Consider the following 20,371-nt stretch of genomic DNA (forward strand, 5'->3'; position numbering starts at 1 on the left):
AGCTTGATTTTTGTCTCATATAAATGTACATCAGAACAAATCCATAGAGTTCCAGCGTTCCAGGCATGTCTGAGACATGAATGAGATAAGATGCAAGTACTTGCAATGTTGTGATGTGTTTTTAAAGTCCCCCAGTTTTCTCCCCTATTTTCTCCCCCAGTATGCTCCCCCTCTGTTCGGTGTTAAATGGTTCCTCCCTACACAGTTTTCCCGCCACTGCAGCCCTGACAGTTAAGTTACCGTGGATACCCCTTCCCCCTCCACTGCCAATCTCTTATGTTATGTAATTTCCCCTCCCAGGCTTTACCTTATAAGTAAGTCTTCCCTCCCCCCTGGGCCCAGTCAATCACCCCCCACTCCTCCTAGACTTCTGGAAACTTCTCCTCTCTGGGGGTTGTGGTTGGCTGGTGTCCCGGGGCCCCTCTTTTGCTTTATATCTAGTGGCTATATCCTCATGTCAGTTATGTTTTGTACCTCCCTACCTATTCATGGATTGGTTTGCCGGGTTTCCCTCCCTTCTCCACCCCTTCACTTTAAAACCTTGTTGCTCCCCCTGTTCCGGGCCATTTGCTGGGGGTTCTACCATCTGTTGGTTGCCCTCTGCTGTGGGACTCTCCAATAAACCGACGTGTTTTCCCTTAGCAAGTGGTCGCCTCCTCATTCGTCCCTTGTAGCGCAAGCAGTCCGACTCCGCGATCCAGCCCAGCCCGAGGCCAAGACGCCAAGGGGGGCTGGCCTCCGATGCGTAGGGGCGTCGGCCACTCTCACCCCTTCAGCTAGCCGGACATAGGGCCGCGTACGCCCTAGCGCAGTGTGGCGCCCAACGTGGGGCCTGAAAGTGGACGCTTGGACAGTTGACCACTGACCGGACCCCACGGAGTTGGAATTACAGTTTTCCATTGGCCGCTACGCTACCTCGGGTAGTAGCAGACCCCGTTTTAGGGGTAGCGCTCCCCGGGGATTGGAGTCCCAGCCCTCAGCACCACACGAGGAGGACTCCAGGGACGGAGACCACTACCCAGTTTTGTTTTTCGTCGCCGCCGGGTTGGTAAGTTCGGGCCCTGCCTTGGGGACTCTCCGGGCTTCCCCCCTGCCTTTTTATCTCTCCCTAGGGGTATATGCCCTGCCTTGGGGACCTACCCCCTGCCCTCTTTCCTTGAGGTACTTCCTCATCCCCACGCCTTTTTTGTTTTCTGTTCCCCGTGGGTGCCGGCTTCCCCAGACGTGGGGCCCGGACTCATCCTCTAACCTCCTTTTCTTCTCCGGCCGGCTCAGAATTTGGGGCGGTGGGGGGAGTGCAGGGGCCGGTGGCTGGCGATCCGTTGTTTTAGTTTTCGGTATTCACTGGGCGAGTGGTTGAAACACCAGAGGATTTCCCCCCTTTCTAGTGGCAGTAATTCCTGCACTAGAAAGGTGCCATGGGTGCAGGCTTGGGGAAATCCCAAAAGGAGGCTTACTATGTTGTTAAAGGGTTGTTGCTTGGGAATGGGCAAAAGCCCCCCAGGCAGGCGTTGAAATGTTTGATTAGATGGGTCTTTTCTAAGTTCCCCGAAACCTCCCCGGAACTTGTAAAACAGCCACGATATTGGGCAGCTGTTATAGCAAAATTAGACGAGGCCATAAATTCCGGGGAGGCGAAGTTGGCCACTGTGGCTTATTGGGCGCGCAGAGTGCATGCGGCACTCCGTGCGTTAGGGGAGCTTCAGAAAAGTCCCGCTGGTTCTAGTTTATCCCCTCGTTCTCCTCGTTCTGTTGCCCTTGCCCCTCAAACCTTACCCTCATCCCGCAGGCAGGAGCCCTTGAGGGGGATCTTAAGGGCCGACCAGAGGCAGGGGGTCCATCCCGCCCCTGCTCCCCCTCGACCTGCTCGGCCTCCCCCTTCGAGGAGCCCTGGCCAGGCTCCTTCTCTTTCCTCTCCCTCTACCCCTGTACCCAAGTCCCCAGTTCTGAATCCCAAGGTTGTGCGGTTTGGTGAAGAATCTCAAAATGGCTCCCTCGGAGCCCAAGATGGCGGCGGCCATGCAGCCGTTCCCGCCAGGGCTCCTTCTTCCCCTCCTAACCCTTTCCTCCCTGAGGCCAACCCCTTCCTTCCCCTTGATCCAAACCCTTTTTCGGTTGTCCCTCCTTCATACCCGCCCTCAGTTCCACCCATTTCTCCACCCTCTGCTCCTCCTTCGGCTCCTCCCCCGGTTCCTCCCCCAGTCCTGCCCCTCGTTGACTCCTCCCCCGCTCCGCCCTTGTATTCTGCTCCGCCTCCGAACGCCACCAAGGAGGCGGAGACGTGCGGTGTGCCGTGCCCACTCCCTCGCCCCGCCTTACTACCAGACCCCGCCTCGACCTCCTCCAGTTCCGGTTCCCACGCTCCCCCTTCCGGTTCCCACGCTTTGTGTTCCGGGAGGGGGGGGGTGGATGACCGGAAGCCTGAGCAGGCGCCTTTATTGGAAGCCGCTCCGGTCACCTACCACCTTAGTGGGGAGGGGAGCTCTCAGGCCCACTGGGTGCCACTTGCACAGGCCCAGATCAAAGAACTGTGCAAGGCGCAGAAGGATTACTCCCGGGAGTCAGAGTACTTCCGGGGGATGCTCCGCAATGCCCTTGCGCGGGGAGATCTGGTGCCTGCGGACCTGAGGGCCCTCTTCTCCAGCCTTACTAGGCCCATGGAGTTCCGGGTCTGGGTGGCAGAATGGAGGAGGGAGATCTTGGAGGCTCTCCCAACCCTTTGGAAGAGTCCTTCAACATCTCACGATGCGGATGGGCTGGTGGTTTCTCAGGAGCATCTGTTGGGCGAGGGACAATGGGCAGAGGGGGCAGTTCAAGCAAAAGCTCTGTTCCCGTCGCAGCTGGTGGAGACCGCCAGGGCAGCAGAGCGGGCTTTTTACAAGCTGCACGTGGTGACCTCCCAGTGGGAGGACGATGAGGTTCGGCAAGGGGCACAAGAGCCGTACATGGCCTTTATCGAGCGCCTCTACAGATATGTGGAGGCGCAGGCGACCGGGGACGAGGACAGGGAAAAGATGCTCCAGAGAATGGCATATAGTAACGCCAACTCGGAGTGTCGAAGGGCAATCAAAGCACTCCCTCGAAGTCCCCGGCCCACGGTAGAGGCCATGATAGAGGCCGTGGTAGGCCAGGTCGCCTTGACATCGCGACCTAAGAGGTCATCAGTGGCCTTTGTAGAATGCCCCGAGCCAGACTTCTTTGAGCTGGAAGCTGCCCCTGTTGCTGGACCCCCATCACCAGGGTCCGGCAGGAGGTCAACAGCCACCCACCCTTGCCATCTCTGCGGAAAGACCGGGCACTGGATGCCCCAGTGCCCGATGAGATTAGACTATCTCGAATACCGCAAGAAGCGAGAGAGGGAGGAGAACAAGACTCAAAAAAACTAGACCAGGAGCGCAGCCCCTCCCTGCGCTATGATAAAAGTGCGGCGGGACAAGTGACATCCAGCGGGGAGGAGGGAGATAAAGGAGAGCCGCCGTTTGCGTTGCCGGACTTGTCTTACCTTTTACCTGACGTGACATACACCTGTGGTATTCAGCCCACACCTGCTCTTAACATCATGTCCTCTGCTTCCCCTTACAGGCTGCAGCTCACTAGGGACATACATCTTCCTAATAGTGATTTACAGCTGGTGTCTGTCGACCTCCAACATCCGGGTCACTGGAGGAAATTAGGACGTTGCAGGTGGACTGTCGTCGGAGACACAAAGCACACGCCGCGAGACATTTACATCGTCCCGGGTTTGGTAACTACCGACCGGGACCGTTTCGCGGTAGGGCTGTACTGTGTCCGACCCCCGCTCTTTCTCCCCAAAGGACAAGTTATCGCCCAGGCCATTCCGGTTCCAGGGAAGGATCATTGGAAGAAGACTCCGGAGCAGACATCGCCTCCGACGGTGGCCTGGGCGCAGGTAGTGGGGAGGGAGAAGCCCCGCCTGACGTGTCAACTTTCGTTGGGCGGGGATCGGAAGATAGTGAGGGGTCTATTGGACACAGGGGCAGATGTGACGATCATTCCCTCTCGGGAGTGGCCGTCACATTGGGACTTGCAAAACGCTGCCGGCACGATTCAGGGTGTTGGAGGGCTTCAATTGGCCAAACAATCAAGGAGCGTTGTCCAAATTACGGGGCCTGACGGGCAATTGGCTTCTGTACGCCCGTTTGTTTTAGACTACACAGAGCCTCTCTGGGGGAGAGACCTTCTAGCCCAGTGGGGAGCCAAAATTGACCTTCCCAAGGCTCCCCAGGTTTTTCGGGCGGTGGCCACTGAGGAGCACCGGACCTGGAAGCTGGATTGGCTGACTGATGAACCAGTACAGGTCTTGCAGTGGCCACTTAATAAACAAAAATTGAAGGTGCTCAATGAGCTCGTTCAGGAGCAGCTACTTAAGGGCAACATTGTGGAGACAATGTCTCCCTGGAATTCTCCAGTTTTTGTGATCAAGAAGCCCAATAAAGATAAGTGGCGGCTCCTGACCGACCTTCGCCAAATTAATGATAAAATTGTAGATATGGGGTCTCTCCAGCCAGGGATGCCTTCCCCGGCAATGCTCCCCCGAAATTGGGAATTGGCAGTAATAGATATAAAGGATTGCTTCTTCCAAATTCCTCTCCACCCTGACGATGCCCCGCGTTTTGCTTTCACGGTTCCGTCCATCAACCGTGAGTCCCCAGCCAAGCGCTATCATTGGCGGGTTCTACCACAGGGCATGAAGAACAGCCCTGTGATCTGCCAGTGGTACGTCGCTTCGCTGCTGTCTCCAATACGTACAGCCCTCGGGGATGTTGTCATCATTCATCACTACATGGATGACATCCTCGTGTGTGCACCCGACCACAGTCTGCTTGCCCATGCGCTTGACCTGACAACCAATGCGTTGGTTGCTGCAGGGTTCGAGCTCCAGCAGGATAAGATTCAGCGGATGCCACCTTGGAAATACCTGGGCCTTGAGATTACCAAGCGGACCATTGTTCCGCAAAAATTGGCTATTAGGACAAAAGTCCAGACCCTAGCGGATGTTCACCAACTGTGTGGGTCTTTAAATTGGGTGAGACCCTGGCTGGGCATTTCAACCGAAGACCTAGCCCCCCTTTTCAATTTGTTGAAAGGGGGAGAGGGGCTTAGTTCCCCTAGGGCTCTCACCCCAGAGGCACGGGTAGCCTTGGAGAAAATCCAAAAGGCCATTTCGGCCAGGCAGGCCCACCGGTATCACCCGGGCCTGCCCTTTAAGTTCATAATACTGGGAAAGTTGCCACACCTCCATGGCATTATCCACCAATGGGACATCGAAGTAAGGGACCAAGGGCTGGGTGACCCCCTCTTAATAATAGAGTGGGTGTTCCTCAGTCATCATCGGTCCAAAAGAATGACAAGGCCACAAGAGTTGGTAGCCGAACTGATCCTCAAGGCAAGATCGAGGATCAGGGAGTTGGCGGGATGTGACTTTTCATGCATACATATCCCAATTAAATTGGAATCGGGCCAACTTAAATTAAGGACCTTTGAAGAACTGCTGCAAACTAATGAATACCTACAGTTTGCACTCGATAGCTACACTGGGCGCATTGCAGTAGATCGGCCGGCCCATAAATTGTTTAATTCGGAGTTTAAATTATCTCTAAGAAAGGTTCAAAGCAGGGAGCCACTAGATGCCATGACAGTTTTCACGGACGCGTCTGGAGCATCCCACAAGTCAGTAATGACTTGGAAGGATCCTTAGACTCAGCAGTGGGAGGCTGATGTTGCTATTGTGGAGGGTTCTCCACAGATTGCTGAGTTAGACGCAGTCGTCAGGGCATTTCAGAGATTCCCTGAACCTTTTAATCTGGTAACAGATTCTGCGTATGTCGCAGGTGTAGTGTCTCGGGCTGAACAAGCAGTTCTTCAAGAAGTGTCCAACAAAAGACTATTTGAATTACTTAATAAGCTCGTGGAATTGGTCTCCCACCGCGAGCATCCCTTTTATGTTATGCATGTTAGGTCGCATACTGATCTGCCTGGGTTCGTAGCGGAGGGCAACCGTCGAGCCGATTCCCTGGCCGCGGCTGCCGTGACGCAGGGCCCACTCCCAGACGTGTTCGGCCAGGCTAAGATCAGCCACCAGCTCTTCCATCAGAATGCGCCTGGCCTGGTCCGGCAGTTCAATCTTACACAGGACCAGGCTAAGGCGATAGTGGCCACATGTCCCCAGTGCCAGAAAGACCAAATGCCCACTGTGACCTCAGGGGCTAACCCCCGAGGCTTGGCGAGCTGCGAGGTGTGGCAGATGGATGTAACACATGTCCCATCATTTGGTCGACTGTGTTACGTCCACGTCTCAGTGGACACTTTCTCCGGGGCTATCTATGCCTCTGCCCACACAGGAGAGAAGGCAGTGGATGTACAGAAGCATCTGCTTCAGGCATTCGCTGTCTTGGGCATCCCTAGGGCCCTAAAAACAGATAATGGCCCTGCGTATACATCCAAGGAACTGCGGAGCTTCTTGCAGCAATGGGGAATAGTGCACAAAACTGGCATCCCCTATTCCCCGACAGGCCAAGCCATGGTGGAAAGGGCCCACCAGAGCCTCAAGAAGATCCTATCCCGACAGCAATCGGCGATGAAGGTGGAGACCCCCCACGTCCGTCTGGCAAGAGCTTTATATACACTTAATTTTTTAAACTGCTCTTTTGACAGCCAGAATCCTCCGGTGGTCCGGCATTTCGGCAGTCACCAGCAGCTGCAGCCGAAGGCCAGGCCCCCGGTTCTTGTAAAAGATCCGGAGACCTGGCGGACGGAGGGCCCTTTCGACCTGGTGACCTGGGGGAGGGGATACGCTTGTGTGTCCACTCCCTCAGGCCCCAAGTGGGTACCATCTAAATGGGTCAGGCCCTTCGTCCCGAAGCAGAGGACAAAGCAGGAGGCGATACCACAGGTCCGGCAGGCTTGTTGGCGGCGGCGAAGGAAGTCCAATAATCCTTTGTCCTTCTCTCCTGATCTCCCCCCTGTGACTGAGGAGCCCTCCCCTCCTTCCTCACCTCTACCCCTGGATTTCTTATGTTATGTTGCCTCCCATTCGCCCCCGGCTCCAGTTATTACCCCTCGCACATTCTATTTAGATTGGTTATTTGGAGAGGAACCATTTTTGTGATTTTGTGATACTTTTACTTGTCTCTTTCGTTGTAGTTACACCTCCCCAATGGCCCTGGTGTCAACATCGCTGGCTACCAACCCTTGTCTACTAATGATATTCGTGGCGACCTGCGGACTCCTGTTGTCACCTTCGGAGCCGTGGGTCATCCCCCAGCCAAAGATCAACGTCTGGCGTGCCTTGGCCCAATCGTTAGGACAGGACAGTATATGCCTAGACACCGGCGCAGCAGAGGACCCGATGTCGTCTTGCCTTGTGGGGATCCCTTTCTCTCCAGGCGAGTTCCCTGTTACGTTCCAACATGCCTTTTCCCCAATCCTATCCCAGAGTCTCACCATTCTCCCCAATTTTGATTCATCCAATGCCTGGAGAGACGGAGTGGTCAGGCTGGATCCCGCACCCTCTGAGCCCACCGAATTACATCTCCTCGGGTCTGCCAACGCCTCCATTTGTTTTCAGTTCGATTATGGCATTACCCCAGTTGAGAAGGGTAGTGAGGTGGTCCGTCAGTCCAAAGAAGAGTATCAAGCCAAGCAGTGGTGCCGAGCCGTTCTAAAAATCCTCGGCCCCACCACTACTGGACGGACCCCTTACTCCCTTCCAAGAGGCGTGTTTCTAATTTGTGGCGACCGAGCGTGGGCAGGCATCCCCTCTGGCCTGGTCGGAGGGCCGTGTACTCTTGGCCGGCTGACGCTGTTTACTCCTAACATCACCCAAATTGTTAATTGGAAGAGAACAAACATCACAGCAGAATTGGGCAGAGCCAAAAGAGATTTGAAAGATCTCACGGAAGACTGTGATGATGAAATTACCCATTGGTCACATTCAAAATCCGTTGCTTTTACCATTCTGTTGCCTTGGGTATCGGTAGCGAAGGCTCTAGGTGAATTGGGCCGCCTAGAGTGTTGGGTAGCTAAGCAAGCGAATCTTACATCAGCCGCGCTTTACGACCTCCTCACAGACGAGGAAATAACAAGGAAGGCGACACTCCAGAATAGGGCAGCAATAGATTTTCTATTGCTGCTCCACCACCACCGTTGCGAGGAGTTTGAGGGCCTCTGCTGTCTGAACCTGTCCTCTCGGGCTGAGGACGCCAGACAGTCCATCAGAAGACTTCAAGACCTGTTGCACCAGGTTAAGCAAGAAACATCTGACTGGCTGGGGGACGTTTTTAAGGGTTGGGGCCTAAGCGGGTGGGCCAGTTCTATTCTAGAATCGGTTGTTAAAGTTGTGTTGAGTTTAATTATCATTTCAGTTGTGATTGTGTTGATTCGCGGGCTGGTCCAGAAACTGGTAGCCAAGGCCATCTCGCCAGCTGTGAACCACGCCACCATTCCATCGGAAGTGCCCTTCGAGCTGGAAGACCTCACCCCAGAGGTTGGAGAGGATGCAGATGAGGAGAGGTCAACTGGGCATCCTCAAGAACACCTAGACACTGACGAACTCCAGCTCGAAGGAGGCGAGAAATAGCCGGGCCAGCCGCGGATTCCCGAACTTTGAATTTTCATGGACATTCCAGCCTCTTTTGTTTTTATTTGTTAAGAAACGGGGAGATGTTGTGATGTGTTTTTAAAGTCCCCCAGTTTTCTCCCCTATTTTCTCCCCCAGTATGCTCCCCCTCTGTTCGGTGTTAAATGGTTCCTCCCTACACAGTTTTCCCGCCACTGCAGCCCTGACAGTTAAGTTACCGTGGATACCCCTTCCCCCTCCACTGCCAATCTCTTATGTTATGTAATTTCCCCTCCCAGGCTTTACCTTATAAGTAAGTCTTCCCTCCCCCCTGGGCCCAGTCAATCACCCCCCACTCCTCCTAGACTTCTGGAAACTTCTCCTCTCTGGGGGTTGTGGTTGGCTGGTGTCCCGGGGCCCCTCTTTTGCTTTATATCTAGTGGCTATATCCTCATGTCAGTTATGTTTTGTACCTCCCTACCTATTCATGGATTGGTTTGCCGGGTTTCCCTCCCTTCTCCACCCCTTCACTTTAAAACCTTGTTGCTCCCCCTGTTCCGGGCCATTTGCTGGGGGTTCTACCATCTGTTGGTTGCCCTCTGCTGTGGGACTCTCCAATAAACCGACGTGTTTTCCCTTAGCAAGTGGTCGCCTCCTCATTCGTCCCTTGTAGCGCAAGCAGTCCGACTCCGCGATCCAGCCCAGCCCGAGGCCAAGACGCCAAGGGGGGCTGGCCTCCGATGCGTAGGGGCGTCGGCCACTCTCACCCCTTCAGCTAGCCGGACATAGGGCCGCGTACGCCCTAGCGCATTGCAATGTCAGATTCTATCACCTGAACATATGTGGAGTGTGCACTTTCCTGACTGAGATATCTCTCTAATCAGTGCCACTGAAGTTTCTTCTTAGTGGAGTAAGGCAACAGATAGGCTGGCTAAAGGAACAAACAGCATCTTTTACAGCTTTAGCAAAGCTGTTCAGGAACCTTCTATAGACTACTCCAGAGGAGACTGCAGTTTCCACATGAAAAACCAGAAATTTTTAAGGGCAATGACAATGGAATTCTTAAAAAATAACAGATTTCCTCTAGGATAACAGAATATTTTTCATTACTCCAATTTACGTTACTCCAATGCACACATCCATAACCCGCTTCTTACTATGAATCAGAAACTTTTTGTTTGCACTCTCAAACTTGGTGCATTTAAGGCCAGAAAAGATGCAACAGATATGGGGGGAAAAGTAAATTCAGTTTAGGAGAAAATATTTTCAACATTTATAAGTAAAAAATAAAACTAAATTTAATTGAGACCAAAATGTCAAAGCATTGAAATAAATTTCCCAGGATGGGAAATTTCCCAGAAATTTCCCTGTTCTGATCCAGTCTAATGTCCAAGTGGAATGCTGCATTACACCTTTCAGTCATTTAATTCAAGCACTTGTCTTCCAGGAAAGGTTTTTAATGAACAGGTATATTTGAATCTACTTACAAAGCAATAGAAACAAAATAATTGGCTTCAACACTCAAATCTTGCTCTTTTTGACAGGGACTGCAATTTAGGCTGTAAAAACTTTGAAAGAAGTCAAGAATTAAATTGTGCTTCAAAAAGCTCTTTCAATACACTGTGTAGTAAATAATACACTTAGACAAAAATGGACTGGCAGATTTTTTGAGAGCAATGTCCTGTATTTTTACATCACCAAAGACGCATTGGAGCCTTCTGAACAGTTACACTTTTGTTTGGGATTCAGTGCAAGAAACCACTGCCCTGAAACCTGATCGTATTGTGAGTTATCTTTGCCAAAACTCATAAATTCAAGCACAGAGAAAACATATTGGGTGTCTGGAAACAGTGGAGGTAATTTTTCCCTTCAGACCTACTAGAGATTTTCACTATAATGAAAAACTCTAAGGTATCATTATAGAAATAAGTTGGGAAACTGTTTCCCAGCCAAAATTACTTGGATCCGCTTTATACGCTGGGAAAAATACCCATTGAAATCATAAAAACTCTCTGGATTTACACTGTTAGCTTCCCATAAAGCCAGCTGTTGATACCCAATTATTTTAAATGCCTTGCAATGATCCCAGCTCATTTCCTATCTGGGTCACACAAGGCCCTGCAAGCCAAAGCACACAGGCAGGCTCAGAGGTGCAGGAGCAGAGGAGGGAAGGAGCTGCCAGCAGAGCCATTCCCAGCAATTAGAGCTCAACAAGCACCTACAGACTCCTCAGAACAGAAAAATGCCTGGAATCGGGGTGCCTACCCTCAAATATCCCTGCCTCCAGGGGTCCTGAGCAAAATACATATTTACATTGCTGAGTTTTGCATGGTTCTCTTGACAGCACGAAGCAGAACATTTTCCATGTGGAAGATTTAGGTGGTTCTTTGGCAGCTTGGTTTTTAATGAGGGAACACTTATTCCACAAAGGCAAAACACACAGTGATTTAACTGAAATTTTCAGTAAGACACACTTTATCTAAAGATCAAAATTGTAAACTTGTGAAGCAAAACATTGTACATCATCAGGTTTAGTTTGCATCATCTATCACAGCTATGCAATTAAATGAGCAAGGGGGCCAAAAGTGTGTATATTTATATATATTATATATATATATATATATATATATGAAGAAAAGAGCAGCGTATATATATATATATATATATATATATATATATATAAATACGAACAAAGCTAGAATTTTCCAGCTGGAACTAAAATATAAAAGCCTCAAAATTTTTAGCACAGGCTGGAATTAGTGGTTTGCAAACAATTCAGAGCCGTAATTTTGACTTGAGGTTATCTCACACTCACTGTAAGTGGACAAAATTAGCAAAATTCAAAACATGAGTGAAAATTGACCATACCTACTTGTAAAACAAAACAACCTGGAAATGCCTGCATATCTTCTTGCAAAGACTTATTTTGTTCCCTTTGTATATTGGCCTGTGAAAAGAAATTTAGATTCTCCTATGGATGCAACAATATTCCAAATAGAATGTTTTAGTGGATGCCATAACCTAGCAGGAGGTAGATTTACTATTCGTTCTTGGTCTTGCAGGGTCAGAAAAAATGTCAACAAAATAAAACAATAGAGGGCATAATTTTTCCTTTCTCTTCTCCCTAGGATTGTATTCCCCTTGAATCAGCCAGCTGGGAGACACAAAGGAGACTTGTGCTTCCCAGGATATGTGTTGTGCTTAATTGCTGAAGGCATGAAGCATTTTGAAAGGTTTGTCAATAAAATCCCTATTTAGTTAACCCCAATCTCTTCAGATCTCTCGTTACAGGCAGCCTTCTGCTCTTAACATCTGGGCAGGCAAAGCGTCCAATTTCACTGCTGCTTTGGGAGCTTACCAGGGTCCCCAGAACATGCATTTCCCTTGGTGGCTGCTGATCCCTGGCCAGGCTGACGCTCAGCCTTGGTGTGACATGAGGCACATCACCGTGTGGCACACGCCCAGCGTGGTGCGCGCTCCCGCTGAATCCAAAGCCCTCCCTGAGCTCCCCTCCTCAGGGCAGGGCTGACATCTGTCACAGCTCCACTCTGTAACTGGTGGGGCAGGGCAGAGGGACAGAGCAGCCCGAGATCACAGCAGCCCTGTGCTCCAGGGAAAAGGCAGCAGCAGGAGGAGGCTGCTGGGCTGGCTCTGCACCACAGGGCAGGCACCTGCCAGCTCCTCCCAAAAACCCTGGGGAGCAGAGCCTGGTGTGCGCACTGCAAACCATCAAACTCCTCCAAATAAAACATGGGGTTCCATCCAAATAACAATCCACCAGCAAACACTTGCACAGCAAAACTTCTCCTTAATATGTCCCAAAGAGGAAAGCCAAGTCTCAGCACGGTTGTCTCCCTTGCACCAAGATAAAAATATGACTTCTTTCCTCCAAGTCCTGACATCTGCAACTATAAATTACCAAAAAATTCACAAAGTTCAGTTTCTGGAGTTCATCAACTAGAACACTTAACACCCTTTATTTTTGTAACACCCAAATTGTCTATTGTACCATACTGAACTTTCACTCCCAAATAACTCTCAAAATTCATGCATTTATCTCTTGCTTTTTCCTTCATTTTCATTTTTAGTTCCTCCTCTGCAGCTAAATCAGTGTCTTTAAAAGCTTATTAGAAGTTGTTTAGAATTTAATACTTTAATGTCAAAAGTCTGACAGTGAAATTACTGAGATTCTGCAGCAACATAGGCCAATTTCTCAGCTTTTTTAGAAGGCAACAGAATATGATTGCCCTCTGTTTTTTCCCAGTCCATCTGCCAGCTAATATGCAGGCCCAAGTTAAACCATCTTTTCTGTTCTCTGTTCTTACTTTTCCTTCACTTTTTCATCCAGCTCTGTGACAATGAACAAGGGTAGATCAGCTGCATAAATTTCTTTTAAGGCTTCTGTTTTAACCTTCAAGCCTGGTGTTTGTCACTTTAAGTTTATGTGCCAAAGACATGAGAAAGCAAAAGCCAGCAGTTTGTCAAAGCATGATCTCTGGGGACATGGGTACTGTTTAAGCTGTCACCATGTCACCCTGTACACCTATTGATGTAACTTTTGATGTGCAGCAACAAATGGTAAACAATTCCTCTCTCAGAGAGCACTCCTGCCTGTGTTGGAGTCGGTGCTTTTGATCAATAAACCACTGAGGTATATTCCAGTAGGAATATTATTCAAAGTTTTGCTCAGGAACAACATGCTCCACGCACTGTTTGTTTTCAGGGCAGTTAGTTTTTTATTTCTAGTCTCTCTTCAAGGATCTCTCCACTGCTCACTGCTTATCCACCTCTCCAGTTCCAGAAAAGGATTACTGGTTTCTATTGGTGTAAGCTTTAATCAAAGCAATAGGTCACTGTCTGTAAACAAATTTCAGTTCTTTCTGTGGCACTGGTACCTAACAAAACCATTTCTTCATGTTAGGCCTGGCACTTCTAACATCATTCCCTGGGTTCACTGAGTCCTTTAGAACTCACAGCCCCTGTGCTTCTTAATTATGATTTAAGGTTTTCCAGCCTGCTCCAGAGTTTATAAATGTGACTTACAGTAACCATCTGCTGTCAGGAAGTTCAGTGCTCTGCACACTTCTTCATTTTCAAATCCCTCTTCTGCAAATGCAATCCAAACCAGCCATCTCCACCACTGCTACATGGAAGTGCCATCATCTCTCTTAGTGTAATTAGTGACTATCCTGTTTATCCAGGGTGATGTAGATTCTTCTCCTTGTACATTAGATATACTGCTGTGCTGGTAAGTGATGTCCTTAAATCCACTCAGACCACAGTTCCCCACATTATTTGTACTACTGGTATTTGAATATCAAGCCTAAACACTACTGGTCCCATATCAGTGGTTTCTCTTTTCTGCTCACCTCTCAGCAGTTTCTGCTGTAAACTGACCCATTCAGAAGGCTCTTCTCTTCTGCCTAACACACCAGAGCTCTTGTCTCAATTTTCACTTTATTAAAAATGCAAATGCAGGGCAGTTTGTGCTCTTGGCACTATGTTTATAGATAGCTCAGCTTTGTCAAAGTCCAGGTGCTAAAGGCTCTGGGTGTGCACAACAGAATCTGTCCTTCTGTTTAGATAGCTTTTACACACTCTGACCCCACTGGGATTTTCTTTTTCTACAAAGTTCCAGTCAGATTCCAGGACTGTCTATTATGCAGACAGTTGATAGCACTTCATCTGCCCAGTCTGTGGAATAGATGTCATAACTGACAGATTTGCAGAACTGTGTGATATTATCCTTGCCATGAGGAAGATGCAGAGGGGTTAGGACAAGATGATCTTTATGATCCCTTCGAACTCAAACCATTCTATGATGCTATGAATAGATTTTTCTTAGAATTTTGTTTACTGAGCCCTTATGTCAATTCCATATCTTGTGGTTTTCCTCATGAATGTGCAAATCTTCACCTCTACAGGTAGCAACACAACCTGTGCTTCATCACTGTTCTTCCCTGTATTGTCTTCTACTTCAAAACTCCACACTTGTCACCTTTATTAAACTGTTCTCCTTGACTTACTCTCCCCCTGGATGCACTGGATATTAGGCATGCTTTACCTTGCCTCTGAAAAACACCAAAAACTGTTTGTTTGAGGCTCACATTCTGGGTGCATTTTCCAATGCTGAATCATATTTTGCAGTGCCAGATTCAATCCTTGGCATGGGCTTTTCTGTGATGGTGTACCCAGTTGAACAAAATTCTGCATTATAAATTAGCACACAAATCAAAATCCGAGTTTTGAGAGGACTGAAAGTACTTGCAGACTCCAAAGGAATTTGGCAGCAGCTTTTAGGTGGGAAAAAATATCCAGGCTACAAAAGTTAGAACATTAGCTGACATCTGACAAGGCAATATTTTTAATGCCACCTTTCATTTTGAACTGCTGGATTATGTTATGGTGCACAGTGATGTCAGACACACTGTGAATGTCAGTCAACTAGCAAAAAAATACTCAGAGCTATTCCCAGAATTTAATTCCTAGACATGAAGGGTTCCCCTCCTGTGTTGCTGCTGCAGCAGTTTTCCCAGCTCTGCACCAACATCATGTTCTCTGTGACACCTTTCATCTGAAGATATCAAAGCAAGCCACAGACTCACGCTAATAACAGACCATTCCTGGAATACTTATGAGGTAAGACATTGCTATAACACCCAATTTATTGACAAGAAAACTGAATCACAGTTTTGTTAATGAGAAAACTGAATTAGAAATTTATTAATCCTAGTTAGGAACTGATCAGAGGTGACAGATGTCAGACTTAACCCCTGAATTCCTGGCTCCCAGCCCCGGATAACACACACACATTTCTCAGCAGTCTCCAATTGAACTCAGTGGTTTTGCCCATGCCACCAATCCAGCTGCAGGCAGCTGAAGGTATTCCTCCCACGCCTCAGAGCAATTCATTACATTACACTCTGCCCTGATTACAACAAAGTGGTGCCATTGAAGCCCATCCTACAGAGCCCCACAGGAGCGTGTGACCAGAATGAAAGCAGCAGGGCACAGTTCACCAGCCACCACTGAAGCACTTCACCACAACTTGCTTTCAGAAGCAAAAGACTCATTTTAAATAAAACAAAAACTTCTGCTTTGATAAATGCTGGCTGCTTCTAAAAGATATTCTGTTCTCAAATCTCCCCAGCTAAATGCCACCACAGCTGTAAGGGCGAGCCATGTGTGTAGTCAGGCTGGGAATTATCCACATAAATAAAGAGCACAGCTTGAAACATTGACTTTTTCCTGATCAAAAGGGCCTGGGAGGCAACTGGACACTTTGGATCAGGCAAAGGATAGGGCTTTTATTATTTTCAAAGAGCACCCCAGTGAATAGAGTAGTCAACGTGGCCCTGGTGGCAGTGATATGTTCTAACACTCCTCTCATCCCACACAAATTACTTAAAAGCTTGGCTTTGGGTCTATTTATAGTTTGGGGTTTTTCCATTTTTCTTTTTGTTTAAGAATTTTGTAGGGAAAACCTGAAATAGAATCAATCCTTTCATGAGGCCTTTTAATACCACTGCCTTTCTAAGCTACCTCCCTCACATACCAAATGATAAATTGCAAATATTAACACAGAAATCTTCCCATATGTCTTCATTTTACCCATATTAAAAAAATTAGGTGTCTAAATTCTATCAAAGTACATTTTTTTATTAAGAATTTTCATATTACTTTTCTTTGTATATTCCTACCTGAAATGAATAAAGGACACAGAAAAATCCCTTTCCTTCCTGTTTCTATCTAGTTTCTTTCACTAGTTGTTTTCAACTATTTATGCTTAAATGCAAGATTCAACAGGAAAAATATTCGTAAAAAAATCAAACTCATGAAATATTCACACTCTTGCTCTTTGTAAAGCTGTTCTATTTAACCAAACTTAAAGGATTTAAGGATTTAAGACACACAAAGCAAAATGTTCTTCAGAAAGAACTGTTTCTCTGTTAACAGAAAACAATCTGACATGGGTGTTACATGACAGCTAAGCAACATACTCCAAATAAATGCATTCCTTCAATATTATGAATTTTGAATTTTGTTTGTTTTCAGGCTAAACAGAAATACTGTGGCAATAACAGCAAAGACTTTGGTCTTGACTTCTTGCACAGCAAACCAGAAAGATACAGAGTTCCATCTTATTCTTCAACTGTTGTTGATCTTATCATCTTATAACCACCTATACAATAAAATATCCTCACAAATATCATAAAAACATGACAAATGCAGATCTGTTATTTAAAACAAAAAAAGATTGAATCTTTCGTTCTCCTTTCTCAAGTCTATTCAATTTTCAGAGTTGTGGTGTTTTGATTGGAATCAATTTGCAGAAGAAAACTTTATAAACTCAAAATGCAGTAGCATCACTTGTACAGCAGATGAGACAATGAGGTAGTATAAAACTATATTGAAACTGTAAAAGGTATATCCTCCTTGGGTGGTATGTTTTGGGTTTTAAATGCCAGGCAGAAATTACAAAGATATTATTTTCTATAACTGATCTCATAGGATTACCTGTGAGAACTGTTATGAAGTTAATATTTTCTAACTGTTTCACCTGAATACAAAGTCATAAAACATCAATGTCACTGCAGGCTTACCTGCTTTGCCTGCAAATGTAAATAACTGGGTGTATAACAAATCTTCAGCATGGTGCCAATATTGGAAACCTGCAGAGCAGTAATAGCCAATGGCTATACTGGATATTTCTGGAATACCACCTGTGATATTATGACCAAAAACTGATAAAGATCTAATTTAATAGAAGCTAACAGCAAGATGTCCCTTTCACCTGGGCAGCAGTAGTAGCAATTCCTCTGGCTTTTCTTTACAGTGGTAGGGTTCTGGAGCTTGTTTAACTCCATGGTTTCAAACTACTAACTTCCAGTGAAGCATTAATTATCACTCACTAAAAAATCTATGTCCTATGAAAGACATTTTTATGAACATATTTGTGCACTTTTATTTTATTAGTTTTAAAATGTTTATTTGCTCTCATTGTAACATTTATTTCCCCAAGACACCACCTGTGAGGGGTAGATTAGTAGAGGAAATAAAACTGAATCTCTACTTATCTGAGTGATCCAAAAGTAGTTACAGTGCCTGTGGTGTAAGGAAGAGTGGTTTAATAGCTATGGAATTGTTTCCTGTTTGAAGGATGCCCCTAACATGGTTCTTTCTTATCTGAAGCCTGAAACTCATTGTTTGATGGGCAGGCCTTAATACAAAACACTGATGGAATTTATGCTCATATTTTGAAGGCCCAGATCCATATCCCAAGGAGAGAGAATGTCTTTTCTTCAGAAATACCTCTTTCCTCTTCTCACTCTGCCATCAAATACCTTCATAGATTCTATATTCAGAGTCTAAGAGCAGAGGAAGGAAGAGGATCTCTTTTGGTTTTTTTTAATATCACTATGCAATACTTGTAGATTAAATCATGGAAAAAAACATTCCAGAAGATTACAATCTGATGCAGATGGGAAAAGCAGCAGAGCCAGGCAAGGTAAGGAATGTTATCAGAAACGCCTATTTGTATCTCATGGTCCCGAGTGCAAAAGTAAAAACATATTTTCTTTAAACACCCAGAAGTCAGAATTCTTTCTGAGATATGATAATGCTTAAACTCTCCACCAAACAAGGAGAAGCTGGATTTGAGAGAATCAAGGCCAGATTTCCCAAGCAGAGTGTCCAACCCTGAATGCCTGAGAGGTTACACACAAAACATTTGGGAAGAGAAAGAGGACAAGAGAGACCCAAGAACTTGGATGAGCAGGGGACTGGACTAAAGCACGAGGCTCGAAAAGAATGCGATGATACAAGGGTAAAGAAGATAGACATACATGATGGCAACAATTGAGAGGAGGTATGCTAGAACAGGAATTTGGGGACAACAAGGAAAACACAAAAGGCTTTGCCTTTCCTGATGCAATTTCATGAAGTCATAAGTCAGCCATGTGTCTCACTAGAGGATGCTGAAGGCACCCGAGTCTCAGAATGTTTCTTCCAATTTGTTATGAAATAATAGCTGGGAATAGTAAACTCAAAAGTTTCTAATTAACTGTATGGACGGCACTCCCAGATCTGGTTACACATATTCAACTCAATGAAAGGTTCACAGACACAGACCTGTGACACTCCAGTACAGCAAATGGATGCTTGCCCTGAAACTCAACAGGTGACACAACCTGTAAATGCCACCTGAGGCAGAAGAAATTGCTTTACAATGGTGATGACAGCATGATGGGTTTATACATACAAAATTTTGAAGTATTGCAATATTTATTTCCCTCAACACGTTTGTTTCAACACCAATACAGGTTAATCAGCCACACAACTTCAGCTGCCACATGTTGGCACTAATTCACTGACCTCCAGCCAGTGCTTGAAGCCTGATTTCAGCTGTGTGCAACCTCCCACCCTACCTACTCCTTGCTGCAGAGCAGGGAGAGAGTATCACCATCCCATACAGCCATGGTTTCTGTTTCTCCTCCAATTAAGTCCTTATGGGTGCTTCAACATGCACATAGCACTGATTATAACACAAAGCACTTTGGATGGTGCCACACACACAGTATTTCCTATGTCACTGACAAATGTCCCTCTCTATCCTTCCCTTACTCACAGGAAGGGTAAAGAATTAGACATTGTGCCCTACCTTGGCTATAAAGCAAGTCCAAATTTCCACTAGGTAGGACTTAAAGCCAGAAATATCTGGTTCCTTGTTGCCATCCACACAGCACATTACAGTTACCTCAGAGAAATGAAAGTTTCTGTCTTAATACATTTAATAAAGTCTAAATCCAATCCATTACATCAGTGAGAACATTTAGGGGAGAATAGTACACCAAGCAATGTCTTTGTGCAAAATTCACAACTGCTAGCATTTCCCTTAGCTTTCAGTAATTTTCTATGAGCATTTTCTATGAGCGTTCTTTTCTCCAGATAAATATTGACAGTCTGTGGTCGATTGTTTGGATCACAGCAGTACATTTTAGCTGCAGGATTTAGGCTGGAGTCTCTTTTGGGGCTGTGTATGCCTAGAACCAATAACAGAGGTTTAGGCCCTGGGACTAAACAGACTTCTGAGCATACAAAACCTTTCAGATTTTGTCTGTCCCTGGGTGTATTATATAAAGTTGTGAGTTCATACCAAACCTTCTTTCTCTGCCCACAAGCTAGAAAGAGTTTTAAAGTGCTGGGAGCACGACCTGACCTGCTTAGTGCGTGCAAGCCAAGAGAGCAGCTTTTGTTGCAGGCTGAACAACCTGCAAACAGTCACGTCTCAGTATCAGAGCCCTGAGCTGCATGGCCTGAACAGGGTTAAACAGCTCTTCCCTACGGTCCTGAGCAGCTCAGAGAATTCACTATTCTTCACTACTTTTATGTCTCTCCAATTAATTATGTTTTTCTGAGAAAAGGGTTGTAATTCATCAGCATAAGAAATGGTGCCAAGAAAAGGACAGAGCCCTTTTTAAACACTCTCTGCACATTTCTTAAGTAGCCACCTGACATTACCTGAGATGTGCCTTGTAGCTGAGGCCTGAGGGAGAGGAGCAGAGTCCTTGAAGGGATGGAAACCTGGGGAGGTGGGACTGCTCTTCTAACCCCAATAAAGAACACAGCAGGTGATTGAAGAGCATCAGTGGATAGACTGAAACCTGCTGAGTCCATGTTCACTGCTATTAGCATGTCAGTGGGCTTTATACTTTGTGAGGATAAAAATCCCAAACCACAATTTTAGCATAAAATGACGGAAACAACATAGTTTTAATAATGTGTAAAATTCAG

The 20,371-nt window shown here is 46.7% G+C and overlaps 1 protein-coding gene across 1 annotated transcript in view; it reads right to left on the minus strand.

The window, feature by feature from the left end:
• The window catches only part of NCKAP5 (NCK associated protein 5), a 363,982-nt gene that overhangs the window by 323,257 nt on the left and 20,354 nt on the right, over positions 1-20,371 (minus strand). The window lies entirely within an intron of this gene.

This window comes from Ammospiza caudacuta, chromosome 8, assembly GCF_027887145.1.
Source record: "Ammospiza caudacuta isolate bAmmCau1 chromosome 8, bAmmCau1.pri, whole genome shotgun sequence".
Classification (NCBI taxonomy): domain Eukaryota; kingdom Metazoa; phylum Chordata; class Aves; order Passeriformes; family Passerellidae; genus Ammospiza; species Ammospiza caudacuta.